The following is a 17,752-nucleotide window of genomic DNA, read 5'->3' as shown; positions in this document are numbered from 1 at the left end:
GACTCGCCTTTTCTTGTCAATCGCTGTATTGTGGCCGTTTGTCCTTCAGAGCTCAGCTCAGATGCAGCAATTGCTTCAGACAACGTTCTACTGTGATTCTTTCCGTTGCTTGTAGCAGCTTCGAAAACGTTTTCTCGTCCACCGCCGTACTGATCTTCGACGTCAAAATCACAGTTTCTGAAGCATTTAAACCATTTTCTACACTTTCTTTTACTAATAGATACGTCGCCGCAGGTCTTAGCCATTTTATGAGTATCTGCCGCAAATTTTTCCACATTAAAGCAGAAATTTAAAACTTACCGCTCGTAGGTGGACATATTCAGTCGAGAATAACTCTATGATGTAATCACAAGTGACTAATATTTTGCTGGCTTTATGGTTACAAATGTCTACGCGTATTGAATGACGAGTTCGTTTGTGTGGCCACTCTCCGCAGCCAGCGCAGAAATATTTGTTTTGTATATAAAAACGCCTTCTCTTGCTGGACTGTGTTTTATTTTTCCAGACGCTTTTCGCCTTTTTCACTTTAAGGCATCATCAGTGGGATCGCTACTGGTCTGTTATGATACACGTATGTTTTGATATGTATTACTCGTTGATCATAAAACAGTTCACTTCTCACTTTTTATGTAAATAAGCGATTATTTACGGTTCTTCCAGTTTTTAGTTGGCAACGGAGTTTCCTCTCATCTGGTCACATGGAAGTCGCACAACCTCTCTATTTACGAAACATAAGCGTGTTTTTGTATTCAGAACATTTTCCTTCCCACTTTTCATTTTGTTTCCACTTTCTGTCGTAATGCACTATCAATCTCGTGTCATCAATAATACTAATATAGACATAAATACTTCGAGTTCACTGTGTATCTCATCATGTTTGCTTTGTTTACATACACGTACATGTTGCCTACCTAACGAAGTATATGCTCAAAACTAACGTCTATTCATTTCTGTTATGTGTATCTCTCTCTCTCTCTCTCTCTCTCTCTCTCTATCTGTGTGTGTGTCTGTGTGTGTGTGTGTTTGTGTATGTGGGAGAGAGAAAGATAGAGAGAGAGAGGGAGAGAGAGAGAGAGAGGGTATACATGCATGGATTTCCGATTTTTTTATTTTGATTTCAACACAAACAAAATGAAAAGTGGGAAAAAATATTCGAAGCACAAAAACATGCTCATGTTTCGTAAATAGAAGCGGTAATGCGACCTCGATGTGACCAGATGAGAGGAAACACCGATGCTAACTTAAAACAGGAAGAACCAAAAGTAATCACTTATTTACATAAAATAGCGAGAAGTGAACTCTTTTTTAATCTACGAATAATACACATCAAAACAAAACTGGGTCATAACTGTATCTTTTTAGATCCCGCTGATGATGCCTTAAAGTGAAAAAAGGCGAAACACGTCTGGGAAAATGAAATACAGTATAACAAGAGAAGGCGTTTTTTATTTACAGAACAACTGTTATTGTGTGACACTCATCAACCACCTGCACCACCATTCTCCGATACAACCATCTATTGCAGAACGGCGGAAGCAAAATTGTATATTTAATAAATGATTTGAGGTTCAATCGTCTGTGGTAAGATCTTATCGGTCCCTAAGCTTATACACTACTTAATCTAACTTAAACTAACTTACGCTACGGCCAACACACACACACCCATGCCTGAGGGAGGACTCGAACCTCCGACGGGATGAGCAATAGTACATTCTTGTTTTTCAATTACTGTGTTGTTAAGAGTTCGTTTGCTTGGCGTTTAGTAACTATTAAAAATTTGTGATATTGTGGAGCATTAAATTCGGTACGGTCTGTAAGTAGGAACCTATAGTCAGATCTTACATAAAGCTTTTTGCAGCAGCACCGGGTATTTGACATCGCATTATATAGAAAGCTACCCTTCCATCCATTGACGTTGTGTTATTGCCTGTTGCTGTGGATGGAAGACTGCAAAAATACAGCTACAGTAATCAACCTGAGCCTGTGTACAGGAAGCTGTTTACTTAGTGCTTATTGTCTTTCAGTTCATCCCTTTATCAAACGGCGCGGAGCTGTGAACAAACACCTAGGCAACGTGAGACAATGTACAGTTGTCTGCTTATCATCCTTTACATATAGCAGCTAAGTTCTGTCTTCAAGGAGAGTAATTTGGGAGAGTTTACCAATATGTTTTTGTGTTACGGCGAAGTTCGTAGTAGTGCCACTGAAACCTGTCGGTTGTACGCAGGATGGTACCCAAACAGACGTCACCCTAGCATCCCATTATTCAACATCGTTGATCGTCGACTGAAGGAGAGAGGAACCGTGTCAGCTGGTACACATCAGACAGGTGGAAATAGAAGGACACGAACTTTTCAGTATGAAGAAGATGGTGTGGAACATGTACCTACAATGACTGTGGTGAAAAATTTATTGAGAGAGCTTCGTGCTGCTGCAGTATTCTAAACATTGCAGTGAAAATACTGGTAGCAGTTACATTATTGTGAGAGGCATGATGGAAATAGAACGTGATTTACAGTAACACACAAATATTTTTTTAAAAGCTGTACGTTGGCTTCACTACATCAGAGAAATGAATTAGTTCGTTCTTTATCTTCACACCCGTACAGAATTTAGCAGATAAAACTTTCTTGTGTACATAGAATTCAGCGTGTATTCCTCTCAGACTGAAGGGTGCTGCTTTAGCTTCTTCTTTTGGTGCCGTATTGATGCAGTGTTCTAAATTGTCTGCATGCGCACTATACTTATGGAGATAGTTCACAATGCCTTTATACACAGTTTGAACACAAGGCAACCATCTGTCTTTCCAACACAATGGACGGCACCATCCATAGACTGAACAAGTTTGTAACGGTAGAGTGTTGCAGCTAAATGTATTTCCCTCTAGATCTCACCCTGAGTGCCCCACCATCGTACAATGATGTTATAGATAACGCCAGGCCAACACAGTGGGAGTCTGAGAGTGAAAGAGATGTATAATACTCGGACGTCATCTGTTGACTGATGTAGGCTTCTGCACGCCACAGGTCAACCCATTCCAGCTGCGTAAACCGCACTTTAACACTTATCAGTGCATTTTCACTGTCCAACACAACATACCTGTCACTCTCCACCCATGCTTCAGTACCAGTACTTCATCACTTCGAACCGATAGCTGTTAAATTACGAGGAGATGACTGACCGATGCAATACTTCCATTCGAGAAAACGCAGAAAATTTCTAACACATTTTGTAAATGCGATCTGTTTGTAAACGTAGAAGTTACAAAGTTATTGTCCTCGCTGTAACCAAGTGAAAGCTGTTTTTATTTTCTGTTTCGTTCCTCTTTCCCCTCTTTATCTGTTTACAGACGTTATTCAGTGAAAAAAAAAGGTAGTTCGTTTTCTAGTAATGACGCAGTTCCGAAGCTTATACACATTTACTTGTGGCACGATATGGTAGCTTTTCATTGTACTGTGCTTTGTAATAAACCAGCTGACACTGCGGGACTGGTGAGTAAAATAACAAATATTACCTCACTTGAACGCAATGAAAAAATACTGCGTGCCAGATGCAAGACTAGATTCCTGAGCCCCACACACTACAGTCGTGCACGTGGGCCCGTACCTACACCGACGTCAGTGCTTAGGTTGGGGTGATTAGGTGCGCAGACCAATAGCGTCAACCGCTACACGTGTTGCAGCATATGTCATCCACTTGTCGGATATTCCTGACATTGGCGACCCCATGTGTGTTATATTAAAATACTTGTCTTAGCGTCATCTATGTCACTTCCTAGGTTTTTAGACGTTACTAATAATCACCCTTCATATTATGAGAGCTCCAGCCATCCTGTCACAGAGCGGGATAGCGCAGTGCTAGCACACTGGTCTCGCACTCGAGAGGACGACGGTTCAAACCTACGTCAGCCCATACTGATTTAGGTTTTCTGTGATTTCTCTAAACTGTGTAAGCTAAATGCTGGAATGGTTCCTCCGAAAGGGAAAGCCGCTTTCCTTCTCGATCCTTCGCCAACCAGAGCTTGTGCTCCTTCTCTAACGACGGGTCGTTAGACATTAATGTCATCCTCCTCGCTATTATGTCTATTACAAGGTGATGCTTTCATTATACAGCGGTGTGTAAAACTTAAGGACGAGTGTAGGTCTTGAATGATGTGTCATTGAAAACGAACATGGAACTTGGACCACGCTGCTATAGTACAGTTCTGGTAGAAATGCTGAATGAAACGAACAGAAATGACACTTTTATTCAAAAACAACAATTTGTTATGGTCCCCTTGGCACGTCAATAATCATAGCATGTGTGATCACAACGGACAGCACTGTGTGCTCTGCAACGCCCCCCCGTGCTAGCTAAAATGTTGGGAAGATGTTCTTAAGATAGGGTGTTCCATTCCTCAGTGTCACGTTCGACAGGGTTCCTGGGTGTCTCACGTGTTCCCACGTCTCGCCGAATGAGAGTACATCCAGCATTATCGAACTCGATCGTTTTGGTGGTCCATGTGGTATGTGAGGAGCGTAATAGTGCACAGGCGCTCTGACCTGAGAATCTCGGAACACGGTGCACTCAAAGGCCAACGTTATTATGACACTGTACTCATTCCACGCGTGCGTCTTTTCAGCGGTGGTTCGGTCCTGACTTCATTTTCAAGGATGGCAGTGGAGACGGCATCGAACAGTGCAGATGTAGGAGCTCTTCTATGGCGAAGACATTCGGTGAATGGACTAGGCAGTTCGTTCCTCCGATTTAAACCCCATCGCGCACGCATGGAATCCAATGGGGAGACTCATTGCTTGCCGCACATCCACATGCACCAGCGACCATCCAACAGTAGTCAACCCTGCTCGTGGAGAGCGAAGTGCCCTAGATGAGCCCAGTACGTTGTCCTCGATGGTGAGTGTTCATCGGAGCTGAGGGTATCATCTGGAGTGCCCCAGGGAAGTTTGATAGGTCCGCTGTTGTTTTCTGTCTACACAAATGATCTTTTGGATAGGGTGGATAGCAATGTGCGACTGTATGCTGATGATGCTGTGGTGTACGGGAAGGTGTCGTCGTTGAGTGACTGTAGGAGGATACAAGATGACTTGGACAGGATTTGTGATTGGTGTTAAGAATGTCAGCTAACTCTAAATATAGATAAATGTAAATTAAAGCAGACGAATAGGAAAAAGAATCCCGTAATGTTTGAATACTCCATTAGTAGTGTAGCGCTTGACACAGTCACGTCGATTAAATATTAACGCGTAACATTGCAGAGCTATATGAAGTGGGACAAGCATGTAATGGCAGTTGTGGGGAAGGCGGATAGTCGTCTTCGGTTCATTGGTAGAATTTTGGGAAGATGTGGTTCATCTGTAAAGGAGACTGCTTATAAAACAGTAATACGACCTATACTCGAGTACTGCTCGAGTGTTTGGGATCCCTATCAGGTCTGATTGAGGGAGGGCATAGAAGCAATTCAGAGGCGTGCTGCTAAATTTGTTGAAAAAATGGCTCTGAGCACTATGGGACTTAACATCTATGGTCATCAGTCCCCTAGAACTTAGAACTACTTGAACCTAACTAACCTAAGGACATCACACAACACTCAGTCATCACGAGGCAGAGAAAATCCCTGACCCCGCCGGGAATCGAACGCGGGAGCCCGGGCGCGGGAAGCGAGAACGCTACCGCACGACCACGAGCTGCGGACGCTAAATTTGTTACTGGTAGGTTTGATCATCACGCGAGTGTTACGGAAACGATTCAGGAACTCGGGTGGAAGTCTCTGGAGGACAGGAGGCGTTCTTTTCGTGAATCGCTACTGAGGAAATTTAGAGAACCAGCATTTGAGGCTGACTGCAGTACAGTTTTACTGCCGCCAACTTGTATTTCACGGAAAGACCACAAAGATAAGATAAGAGAGATTAGGGCTCGTACAGAGGCATATAGGCAGTCTTTTTTTACCTCGTTCTGTTTGGGAGTGGAACAGGGAGAGAAGATGCTAGTTGTGGTACGAGGTACCCTCCGCTACGCACCGCAAGGTGGATTGCGGAGTATGTATGCAGATGTAGATGTAGATGATTAGATAACATTAAACATACTGTTTATTCCAGTGGATCCGTAGTGAGGAGAATCTCCAGGATGTAGAACATATGGGAAAAACAAGAATTCACAATAAATATTTGGAAAGGTAGACATATATTCTAATGTACCTTCCACAGATCCCAAATCCCTAGTGAACTGCTCCTAATGAAAGTGGAATAAGTGAAAACAAGTCTTAAAGGTAAATTTATTTGTAGTGTAATAAATAATTTGCAACAAAACGAAAATATTCCACACATTGAGACGCAAGTGATAATTCTTCGGCTTTTGTAGCCATGCATCATGATATACACTGAAACGCGAAAGCAACTAGTGCAGGCATGCGTATTCAAATATAGAGATATGTAAACAGGCGGAATACGGCGCTGAGGTTGGAAATGTCTATATAAGACAACAAGTGCCTGGCACAGTTGTTAGATGGACTACTGCTGCTACAATGGCAGGTTATCGAGATTTAAGTGGGTGTGAACGTGATGTTATAGCCTGCGTACGAGCGATGGAACACAGCATCTCTGAGGCAGGGATGAAGTGGGGAGTTTCCCGTACAACCATTTCACGTGTATACCGTGAGTATCAGGAAACCGGTAGAACATCTCCGACACCGCTGCGACCAGAAAAAGATCCTGCAAGAACGGGCCCAACGAGGGATGAAGGGAATCGTTCAACATGACACATGACAGAAGTGCAAATTGTTGCAGATTTCAATGCTGGGCCGTTAAAAAGTGTCTGTGTGCGAACCATTCCACGAAACATCATCGATATGGACTTTTGGAGCCGAAGACCCTCTCGTGTATCGTTGATGATGACTGCACGACACAAAGCTTTACGCCTCGCCTGGGCCCGTCAACACCGACGTCAGACTGATGATGACTTAAACATGTTGCCTGGTCGAACGAGTCTCGCTTGAAATTGTATGGAGCGAATGGACGTGTACGGGTATGGAGACAACCTCATGAATCCATGGACGCTGCATGTCAACAGGGGACTGTTCAGCTGGTGAAGGCTCCGTAATGGCGTGGGGTTTGTGCAGTTGGAGTGATATGGGACCCCTGATACGTCTAGATACGACTCTGACAGGTGACACATACGTAGGCATTCTGTCTGATCGTCTGTATCCATTCACGTCCCTTGTGCATTCTGACGGACTTGGGCAATACCAGCAGGACAATGCGATGCCCCACATGTCCAGAATTGCTACATAGTGTCTCCAGGAACACTTTTCTGAGTTTGGTGGCTACCAGAGTCCCCAGATATGAACGTTATTAAGTATATCTGCGATGCCTTACAACGAGCCGTTCAGAAGAGATCTCCACCCCCTCGTACTCTTACGGATTTATGGACGGGCGGTTCATGGTGTCAGTTCCCTCCAGCGCTACTTCAGACATTAGTCAAGTCCATGCCACTTCGTGTTGCTGCATTTGCGCGTGCTCGCGAGTGACCTACACTATATTATGCAGGTGTACCAGTTTCTTTGGCTCTTCATGTTGTGAATTGGCAGGAGCCAATTCACGGAGTGTGGAGGAAGCCGAAAGGCACGCGTTTAAGCTCACGCAAACTGGCGTGAGGTCTGGAACAGGACAATGTAATTAATATAGCCAATAAGGTACGTTGCTGCTGGAATACTTAACTTTAATCCACAATTGGTGTACATCGCTCTTGACGGTACATAATTACAGTCTCAATATAAACTGGTAATGGCGCCTTGCTAGGTCGTAGCAAATGACGTAGCTGAAGGCTATGCTAACTATCGTCTCGGTAAATGAGAGCGTATTTGTCAGTGTAGCATCACTAGCAAAGTCGTCTGTACAACTGGGCGAGTGCTAGGAAGTCTTTCTAGACCTGTCGTGTGGCGGCGCTCGGTCTGCAATCACTGACAGTGGCGACACGCGGGTCCGACGTATACTAACGGACCGCGGCCGATTTAAAGGCTACCACCTAGCAAGTGTGGTGTCTGGCTGTGACACCACACTTCAGTGAATAAAAATCACTTATAGCACTTACAATGATCGAATTACTGCACTCAGTTTGTCAGATTGTACTAATACTCGCATTTTTATATTATTAGTAACATATCCATGTCAGTTTCCTGTTCTAACCTAAAATTTCTTAAATTCAACCTTATTGGTCGTAAAAACTTTGACGGCTCTGGCAACTTATTGAAAATGTGTATTCCTGAGTTAGGGGAACATTTCTGGACCAGAGTAGGTGACTTAAAATCTTTGTGAAGTTTATTCTTATATCCAACATCGGTTACACGAACTGAGCTGTTTTGAAAAGGAGATGTTAATGACAAATTTCATTAGTGAATAAATATTCTGGAAAGCAATAGTTAGTCGCCCTCGTTTCATAAACAGATCTCTGCAGCTTGAGTTCACATCACAAATAATTACTACACTTTTTGAACATGGAAATCTTTAGCTTGACTTGTCAGGTTACCTAAAAAAATAATCTCGTATGACATTATGCAATGAAAGTAAGCATAGTATGGCAGGCTTTTTATTTTTGTGTCACCTGTATCTGGGAACATTGGCATTGCAAATAGAGAATTGTTTAGGCCCTTCAGCCGTTCTGTGGTATGCTCCTCCGAGTTGAATTTATTGTCAAGCTTTCTTTAATCCGAAGAAATGAACACTGTCAACGTCTTCTGCCTGCTCGTCATCATAATTTAGGCATATAGTGGTGGGAAACTTCTTACGAGTTCTAAACTTCAGGAATGTGTTTTTTCAAAGTTTAATGACAAAGAACTAGCTAGAAACCACATATTACTGTCCATGAAAATTTTATTAACCTATCTTTCTATGACTGTATTTGATTTTCCGTTTATCGTAATGCTTTTTAACTTCTGCAAACAAAAGAAATTTGGAATCTGATAAAGTTACAGATAAAAGGTCATTGATTCGTGTAACAAAAAGTAACGGCTGGGAGATGAAACTTAATGGGACACCACATGTAATTTGTCTCCAGCTGGATAATGTCTAATAGCTTAACACATGTCTCTTTCCCTACGACACCCATTCTTTCCTGTAAGAGATATAGGATTTGAATCTTTTTGCATCATTCCTATTTACACATTAATATTCCAATTTACTGAAAATATATTGTGTTTACGTAGACAAATGTCTTTGACAACTCATGAAATATATCACTAGCCTGTAACTTAGTGTATAATGAATTAATTATATCCTCACTGTATGTGTAGGTAACATTCTCAGTTTCAGAACTCTTTAGGAATACGAACTGGCATTTATAATATATTATTGCTTGTCTGATAGTTAAGAACCTGTTCTAAGATTTTCGTGAATACTGGCTAGAGTGAAATAGGACGGAAATATCACAGCATTTTTTATTGCCTTTCCTAAAGAAAGGCATAATTTCAGCACATTTTAATAATTCAGGAAATGACTCACAGTTAAATGACTGGTTGCACAATAGATACAATACGTTGCCAAACTCAGAAACACGCTCTTTATATAAAATTTGTTGGTATCTTATCATACACACTAGATTTTTTGGTTTAAAGATTACTAGTGAAGTCATTTGTAATGACTGGTCTGAGACCGTCAGTGGCAGCGTCTACTGAACCTGACAATCTCATTTTTCAGTAATAGTTATGATATTGTTGTGAATTTTTTTTCAGTACTTCACCTATATGTTATCAAACTATCATTTACTTTTAATGCTGTCCATCATTCATCATGTTTCCTTCACCATATCTCATTCTGTGTTCCTTTTGTTATCAGATGTGATTATCTATTTCTCATAAAGCATTAGCTTGATGCCCATATTAATATCATTAAAATATCTAGTAATAAGCTATAGGGCCAACATCAAAACTATTTCTGGCTGACAGATACAGTTTCCTTTTTGTTTACAAGACACCTGCATTCCTTGAGTAATTCATAGTTTCTTTGTTAACTTTGTCTAAAGTGGGTTAATTTTGAGGAAAGACAGTGTTCAGACAGGGTGAGGAGTTTATCATTATAAGTGTTATATTTTTCATTCATTCGTGAGCACTGTATACATCAGTCCACTTCATATCTTTGTGGCGTGTTCTAAAATAATCAGTTTTTCGCTTACTGACTACCCTCTTGAATTAATACATTTTGTATCCTGATCGGTATTGACCTTTAACGAAAGGAGCCGCATGTCATGCTCTGAGATGCTACTGACTTTAGGTTTTGTGATATAATTTTGTTCCTACAAAGTTGTTATCAGTGGCCATTTGTGAGCACTTGGATCTGATATTTTGGAACTAATTAGGAAGATATGCCTACTGATCGGAATAAATTGTTACTCGAGGGTTTTTAAGAATATCTACATTAAAGTTCCCAGCAACCACTGTTTGTAATGATTCTTCTACCACAAATTCGCTTTAGCAGCCGTATGATCAGCATGGGAGCACGTTGCAGAAGATGTCTTGCCTTTCCTGGGTAATCACACTTCCTATTATGAAACATGTCACACCTTTTGTAACATCCTTGGGACTGTCATTAATCGCGGTGACTTCAGTGTAATTATTGCGTTTCAATAAAAGTAGGTTATTTCTGTCAGTTACCTTCTGTACTATTGTATACTGCATCATTTCTTTCTATGAGTGGTTCAAGTTGCATCGACAGTGACAAATCATGAGAAAGTTACTTTTGTTCTGATGGTTTGGCCTCAAAGTATATAAAACACATGTAATTACGTACACCAGCCACATTTATGTGTCAGTTTTCGTTGATCCATTATGGATCGTGGGACGACGGCTGGCATGAACTTCTTCATGCAATAATTTACCAACAGCCGTATGATTTGTAGAAGTTTATTTTATTTTATGAAGTTCTATGAAGCTACCAGTTTCGGCATTACATTGATGCCATCTTCTGGACCCACTCGTCATAATCGTAAAATCGCCCTTTCCGTGTATAGCGATTTTACGACTACGACGAGTGGGGCCTCAAGATGGCACCAATGTAATGCCGAAACTGGTAGCACATAGAAGTTCATAAAATAAAATAAACTTCAACAAATCATACAGCTGTTAGTAAATTATTGCATCAAGAAGAACATTTATGTGTGTTCTCCACTATATCATTTGCCTCATTGCAACTCCAAAAACGTATTCAGTAAACAGCGAAGTACAGACTGATCGTATCATTTATTATCACGTTACTGAGTTGGGACCGTTTCCAAATTATACTTCATTCACACTTTTTTATACCAGTCAGATCCAGCATGCTAGTGAACAATAAAACGATATTTAATTTAACAATTGCGTACAGTACACAATTAAAGGGGTAAAAATATGACTAGACAACATTAGTTTATTCACAAATGTAATATAGGCTCGTCTGCCTGATTAAGTGCAGATGGAAGGTGTTGTGACTTGGCAAGACAGCCAAGTCACTATGAGAGGAAGCCGAAAGGCACGCGTTAAGCTCACGCAGACTGGCGTGAGGTCTGGAACAGTTAAGGGAACTTTTAGTAGCAAATAAAGTACGTAGTTGATGTAATACTAAACTTTAATCCATAAGTGGTGTACATCGGTCTGACGGTACAGGCGTCACAAGTTAAATATCTATTGATAATGGCGCCTTGCTAGGTCGTAGCAAATGACGTAGCTGAAGGCTATGCCAACTATCGTCTCGGCAAATGAGAGCGTATTTGTCAGTGAACCTTTCCTAGCAAAGTTGGCTGTACAACTGGGGCGAGTGCTAGGACGTCTCTCTAGACCTGCCGTGTGGTGGCGCTCGGTCTGCAATCACTGACAGTGGCGACACGCGGGTCCGACGTATACTAATGGACCGCGGCCGATTTAAAGGCTACCACCTAGCAAGTGTGGTGTCTGGCGGTGAAACCACAGAAGGGAAATATCTGGGGTGTTGTCCAAATAACAGAGATTGTTGAATACTAAGAAAAAAACAGTAAAAACGTGGATTAAGATATACTGCCACTGGTAACCACAGGATAGCGTTGTCGTCGACAGAATACATAAACACGGAATACATAATGGCTAGTTCATGAATATTTCGTTAGTAATATCCCGGCAGAGGCTCCATAGAGGTGTCTTTCTGCAGTAAGCCGCACCTTTCACTTCAGAAGAACGACTGTTTATGTTTATCTATGCCATGCTATGACAGGTATTGCTACTTGCAATTTTACTTCTCTCTTTCCAACTTCACGAGCATTTCTTTGCCTTTATAATCGATTTTTCTTCCAAGAAATCAGCATAGCTCACCTCCATTAGTATACTATTACGTCATGCCTAAAACCTTTACTCATGTTAACCTAACAATATGTTTCAGTCTAACCTCATAATTCTGTGAAGTTATGAAAACTTATTACAACAAATAGTAGAAACATTTTGAAATTTCAAAACTTCATTCCATCTCTTACTTTCTTTCTGTTTGATATTCTGCGATAATACTGGCTTCTTTTCATCAATTTATTTCATACTTGCTCCACAAAATTTTTCTTCAATTCAATGTTAGTTTATGAAAACAGCATAAAAATCCGAAAATTAACTGCTTGTCGTCTCTCTAGTCTGTCTCGCCCATTTTCCTGCACTAAGTCTCATGTATCCATATCTAATATCAAATTTTTTTGAAGTTGTCCATCACTATTGAAACTCAGTACACCAGCCTCCAATTCTTACTTCATTCGCCTGCTGGTAACGAAGTTGAAAGGCAACTTTCAGACACCGCAGAAGCCCACGAGTTGTGGTCATGATAGTGTTATTTAAAGATATTTCGTATCAGTAGTGGGGCAAGGGAGTCACCAGTGCCTTTGGTTAGTGGAAGTTGCCTGCATCAGGGGCAGGTATGCACTCAGGGCATACCTATTGTTCTCCTTTCATTGACAGGCACTTAACCTATTGTTTGTCTACCCACTACCCATCCAGCACCCCATCCGCCCTCGCCCCCCACTGCTACAGGTACACTTACAGGTCTGAGTCATTGGTTCAAAAAATGTTTCAAATGGCTCTGAGCGCTATGGGACTTAACATCTGAGGTCATCAGTCCCCTAGACTTAGAACTACTTAAACCTAACTAACCTAAGGACATCACACACATCCATGCCTGAGGCAGGATTCGAGCCTTCGACCATAGCAGCCGTGTGGCACTGGACTGAAGCACCTTGAACCACTCGACCATTGTGACTGGCCCATGTTGATAAAAAAATTTAAATTAATTAAATCGGAATTCTTCACATGTATCGGGTAGTTCTTTTTGATTCACAGCATCCTATTGGTCAGTGAAGTCGATGGAATACAGTTTAAACAAAAGATCACCAATAAAAAACTCATCCCCCCACTCGATACCTGACACTGCCGCTGTCAGCTGCCAAGCGACGTGTAGGCGTCAGTTTGGGTCCCACAAAGATGAGGTGGTGACTCTCTTTCATACATGACACCTGAAAAATTCCTGTTGAAACACGTGTTCACCTAGGTACCATTGCTGGTGCGATGACGCATCGCTGCAGAGCTGGTCTAGCGCCAAAATTGATGTTCCATTGCTTCCCAGAATAGCATAGGGTGCATTCTTCTTAGTGATCGTAATGGGACAGCCCATTTGTCACTGAATTTACCTGTCAAACTGCTGCTGCTGCCAGTGCGGGAGCACTGTCTCAAATGGCATTAGTTTTTGCTGAAGATGAGTGATATTAAGGAGGTGAAGTTTAAGATGGGAGATAACGAAATGTATATATAATAGTTACATGGAATTACGTCTATCATGCAGCACAAATTGGGTTATGGGAGCAGGAGGCACGTGACAGTGTTCGCTTCCAAAGATGTATAGCTGACATGTCTAATAGTATATCTCCTTTGCTTGAAGAAAGCCGCAGACATAGCATGTGGTTAAAAAGCTGTATGCTGTCACAGCGGGAGAAGGGTTGAGAAAAAAGAACACAGAGGTTGTGAGGCAACAATTCATTTATTTCTGATCCAACTTCAAAGTAATTTTACATGTTCATGAGGAGACACAGCAACACTTTTTTCATACATGTTCTTGAGTCGATGGAGAGAAGAACACCCATATAATTCCAGGTCTTGAATTCGACGCATCCATGAGATCTTCTCCTAGACGATGGTACCTGTGTGATAGTATAATTTAAGCGTCCTCACCATATCTTTATAGGGTATGCCAGGATCATCCCAATGCATTCCATGGTAGAAATGTGTTAACCACTTTGCACTCTTCTGTATCTTAGCACACTTCACGTACTTGAAAGGCCTCGGTGATGCATTGTTTGCTGAGAATGTCTGCATTATTCCAGCATCTAGTGTGTACACTACAAATGCAGCATCTTTAAATATGAACTGTGTACAGTCACCATCATAGAAACCCTGAGCGTCTGCAATGATGTTCACACCTTGAGACGCCATTGTGAAATGCTATAGGTATGGTGCAGCACCTATTCATTTATACAGCTCATTGCACAACACCAGTAGTTGATCACACGGTCATGTAGAACTAGAGCATACGTGGCAGTGCATTCTGGGAAATTTGTCGAAGATTCAGATTCAATTTGTGCATCTATAGGACCAGACTTAATTATCTTGTTCTGTTTTGAGCAGTATATTACGATTACTGGTGAAAGCTCCTTGAACTTACGTGGTCTGAGTGGACACTCTCCTCCCTCTCCTTCGACAATTTCATAGTAAGAAGCACGGACCTTGCATATGTGTCATAAGCTTGACTGTATATATTTTGATTCCACTGCGGATGTAAATTGTCATAAGCGTAGAATTCTGAAATGACGTAGACTTTGGCATTAGTTAACTAGCATTTGTTGAACACGGTGAAATCATTTGCTATAGTTCATCTTCTATCAGTCTGAAACGCAAGTGTGATGAATCTAGGTGTCTCTAGCTGTGAAGAGGTTTTCATAACCCATGTTTTTCTGCTTGCAGTCGGTAACACTGGATATGTGAAAACCTCCCAACAGCGAAATGTCAGTGACAAAATGTACCGGAATTGAGGACTTTTAAAAGCTTCAAACGCTCCTCGTCAGATACACCGATGTGAGGCATTTTCCATATTATCTTGCTGATTATGATCATATTCTTCTCTTGAGCTCCTTCAATGTATGAGTTATTGTCCGTCACACTCCGCACCAGAATGAATTCCTGTTTAGCGTTCATAATAATCTGTCTCATAATCTCAAAGTACACCAAAAGCATTTTTAGGGTTATGCATGCAGTAAATCGCTTGTACTCTGCAACTTGTCTATCCTCTGGATCGTCTATGAACTATCCTGCATTTTCTAAGCTATGCAAATATGTGGGTGATGCAGAGATGTATGTTTTAAGGGATGATGTTATGCCAACACTGCATGTACGGTCGATCTCAGACCCGCTGAGTTCATAGTGTATCTCTTGGAACAGGTGTGCTAAAGTGTTACCTGTAAGCTTGGATCCCACTATATAGCTGCTGTCGGTTTTCTTGAATGACCCCTCTAGATATATGAAACTCCTGCATGGAAGCGTGTGTGCATCTTGGTGCTGGTTGACAATCCTAACTTCATCGTTCTTATTAAATGTGGTTGAAGGGTAAGGTTTATGAGAGAAGTATGCCTGTCATACAATTCTCTCATCATACTCTACTGAACTGGTTGTACTGAGTGGGCCGTCATTGCGCAGTTTAAAGCCAACTGATTTATGAAACTCGTAGTTTACACATGTTATCACTTTGCTGTTCAGTAGCGAAGTGACATGCTGTGGATTGTGTGCACGTGTTTTATACTGTATGCCCATCCTGCCTTATATGTAATCGTACAATGATTTCCTCATTATGAAAGTCAACAAGTTGATTATTCTGGTACGCAGCTCCAAATAATCCAATGTCTGAGCTGTCTTTTGATGTCAAAGTGTATCACATTGCATCTGAACCCCAAATGATGAAGGAATGTTTAAAGCTCCTCCTTGTATAGCATGCTTCTTCTTCTTTCCAAATGTCAAGAGAAACATGATGCATTGATGTCTACAGAGCATGTATTAAAGTCCTGATAGCATCAATAATTGTAGAACACAAGTCTTCTATGTGTCAAGTATCTTTGTAATTCTTCTGGCGGTTGCAGGTCACCAAATGAGTCGAAATAGTAGATGGTATCCGCATATTTCACATCATATGTTCTGAAATACCAGAGGGTGCCGGGGCCTCCAGCAACATCTAAATTCACAATTCCACTTTCACCAGTATTCCACATAATCTTTGGTTACGTATCCCACATAAACCCACCACGGAATTTTGGTATGTCGAATTTGTCTCTAACAAACTTAAGAAGATCAGTATTTGTGAGTGGTCCATCTGGAAGGACCTCTAATGGGCTTTTTTAAAAATAATTTATGAATAGACCAAGTCCTTTCCTTTATGGATTCAAGTATAGTTCTCTTCTGATGGCTGTGGCTTCCATCATGTGTTTATGTCTTCTTGTCTCTTCCAATTGTGCTTGGGAGTTCTGTGCATTATTGACCATTCGAGTGATAGCTGCAGCACACCAGCAAGGGACCCTACTGCCGAGAGTACAGAGAGGGCCAGGATGAGAAATGGAAGAAAACCGCCAGATGTCTTGGGTATTGGTAGAACTCAAGGTACTTCTCTTCTTCTTCCCCGATCTTTTTGCTTCAGTGCATTTTCAGCTGCATACATCGCTGTCTGGATACAGTTCTTCAAACAGCTCTGCTTCCCACCCCTGTCCTTCTTCTTGTTTAGTGCACAACATGCAGCATTCATAACTCGCTTGAAATTCATCGCTCCTACACCCAGCTTCATTTTCCCAGCATGGTTGTATCAACAGCAAATGCCACGATGCGTTGATCTATACCAATATTCTTTCTTCTCTATATCGCCTAAGCCTTATCAGATAAAATCCCATCTGCAATGTGACGACGTGATAGATCTTTATTTGCAGCGTATACAATGTTATGTTCCACACACATTCATCGAGCAGATTAAGCCCATTATCACCCTGTGCCAAGTGTTTCTGAAGCTTTGTCCCAGGTCCACAGTAATTATACCCACGGATGTATAATTCCACTGGCAGTTTGTCTAGAATACCACCACGTCCTCTAATGTGTCTCCTAGCACACATGTTATGCTACTGTGATGTGGACTATGCGCAACCATTATATAGCAAATCGGGGGTTATGGGCGCTCAACATCGAGGTCATCAGCGCAGCAAATCATTGGCATCAATCCAACTGTTTTGTGTACCAGGAGAACCAACCCATTTGACTAGCGCTTTATTTCCACAACGTCTTATGTCTCTCTCCATGAGAAAAATAACCGGTTCTGAGCTTATCTGCAACTCCTCAGTGTAGAAGCAGCCTGCAGTTTCTTCACCTTTACTGTCCTTCCATATATAAATTCCAGAATTCGTTCTCTGCAACTTTGAAACTAGAAATCTCTCTGTTGACCAGTTAGGTAGGTATGATGTCTCAAATGCAATATTGTGTTTTGAGCTACATACCAAATCACTTACATTAAATTTCTGTTTGGGTGTATGCAGCATTTTAATGCAGTAGTACTCTGTATTCATGAGTTCATTATAATGAACTCATACATACCAAATCACTTACATTAAATTTCTGTCTGGGTGGATCCAGCATTTTAATGCGATAGTACACCGTATCCACGAGTTCATTATCATGAACATTGATTGGTCTCATTTCTATTGTCGTATG

Source organism: Schistocerca serialis, chromosome 2 (genome assembly GCF_023864345.2).
Source record: "Schistocerca serialis cubense isolate TAMUIC-IGC-003099 chromosome 2, iqSchSeri2.2, whole genome shotgun sequence".
Lineage (NCBI taxonomy): Eukaryota > Metazoa > Arthropoda > Insecta > Orthoptera > Acrididae > Schistocerca > Schistocerca serialis.
This window is presented reverse-complemented; position numbering follows the sequence as displayed.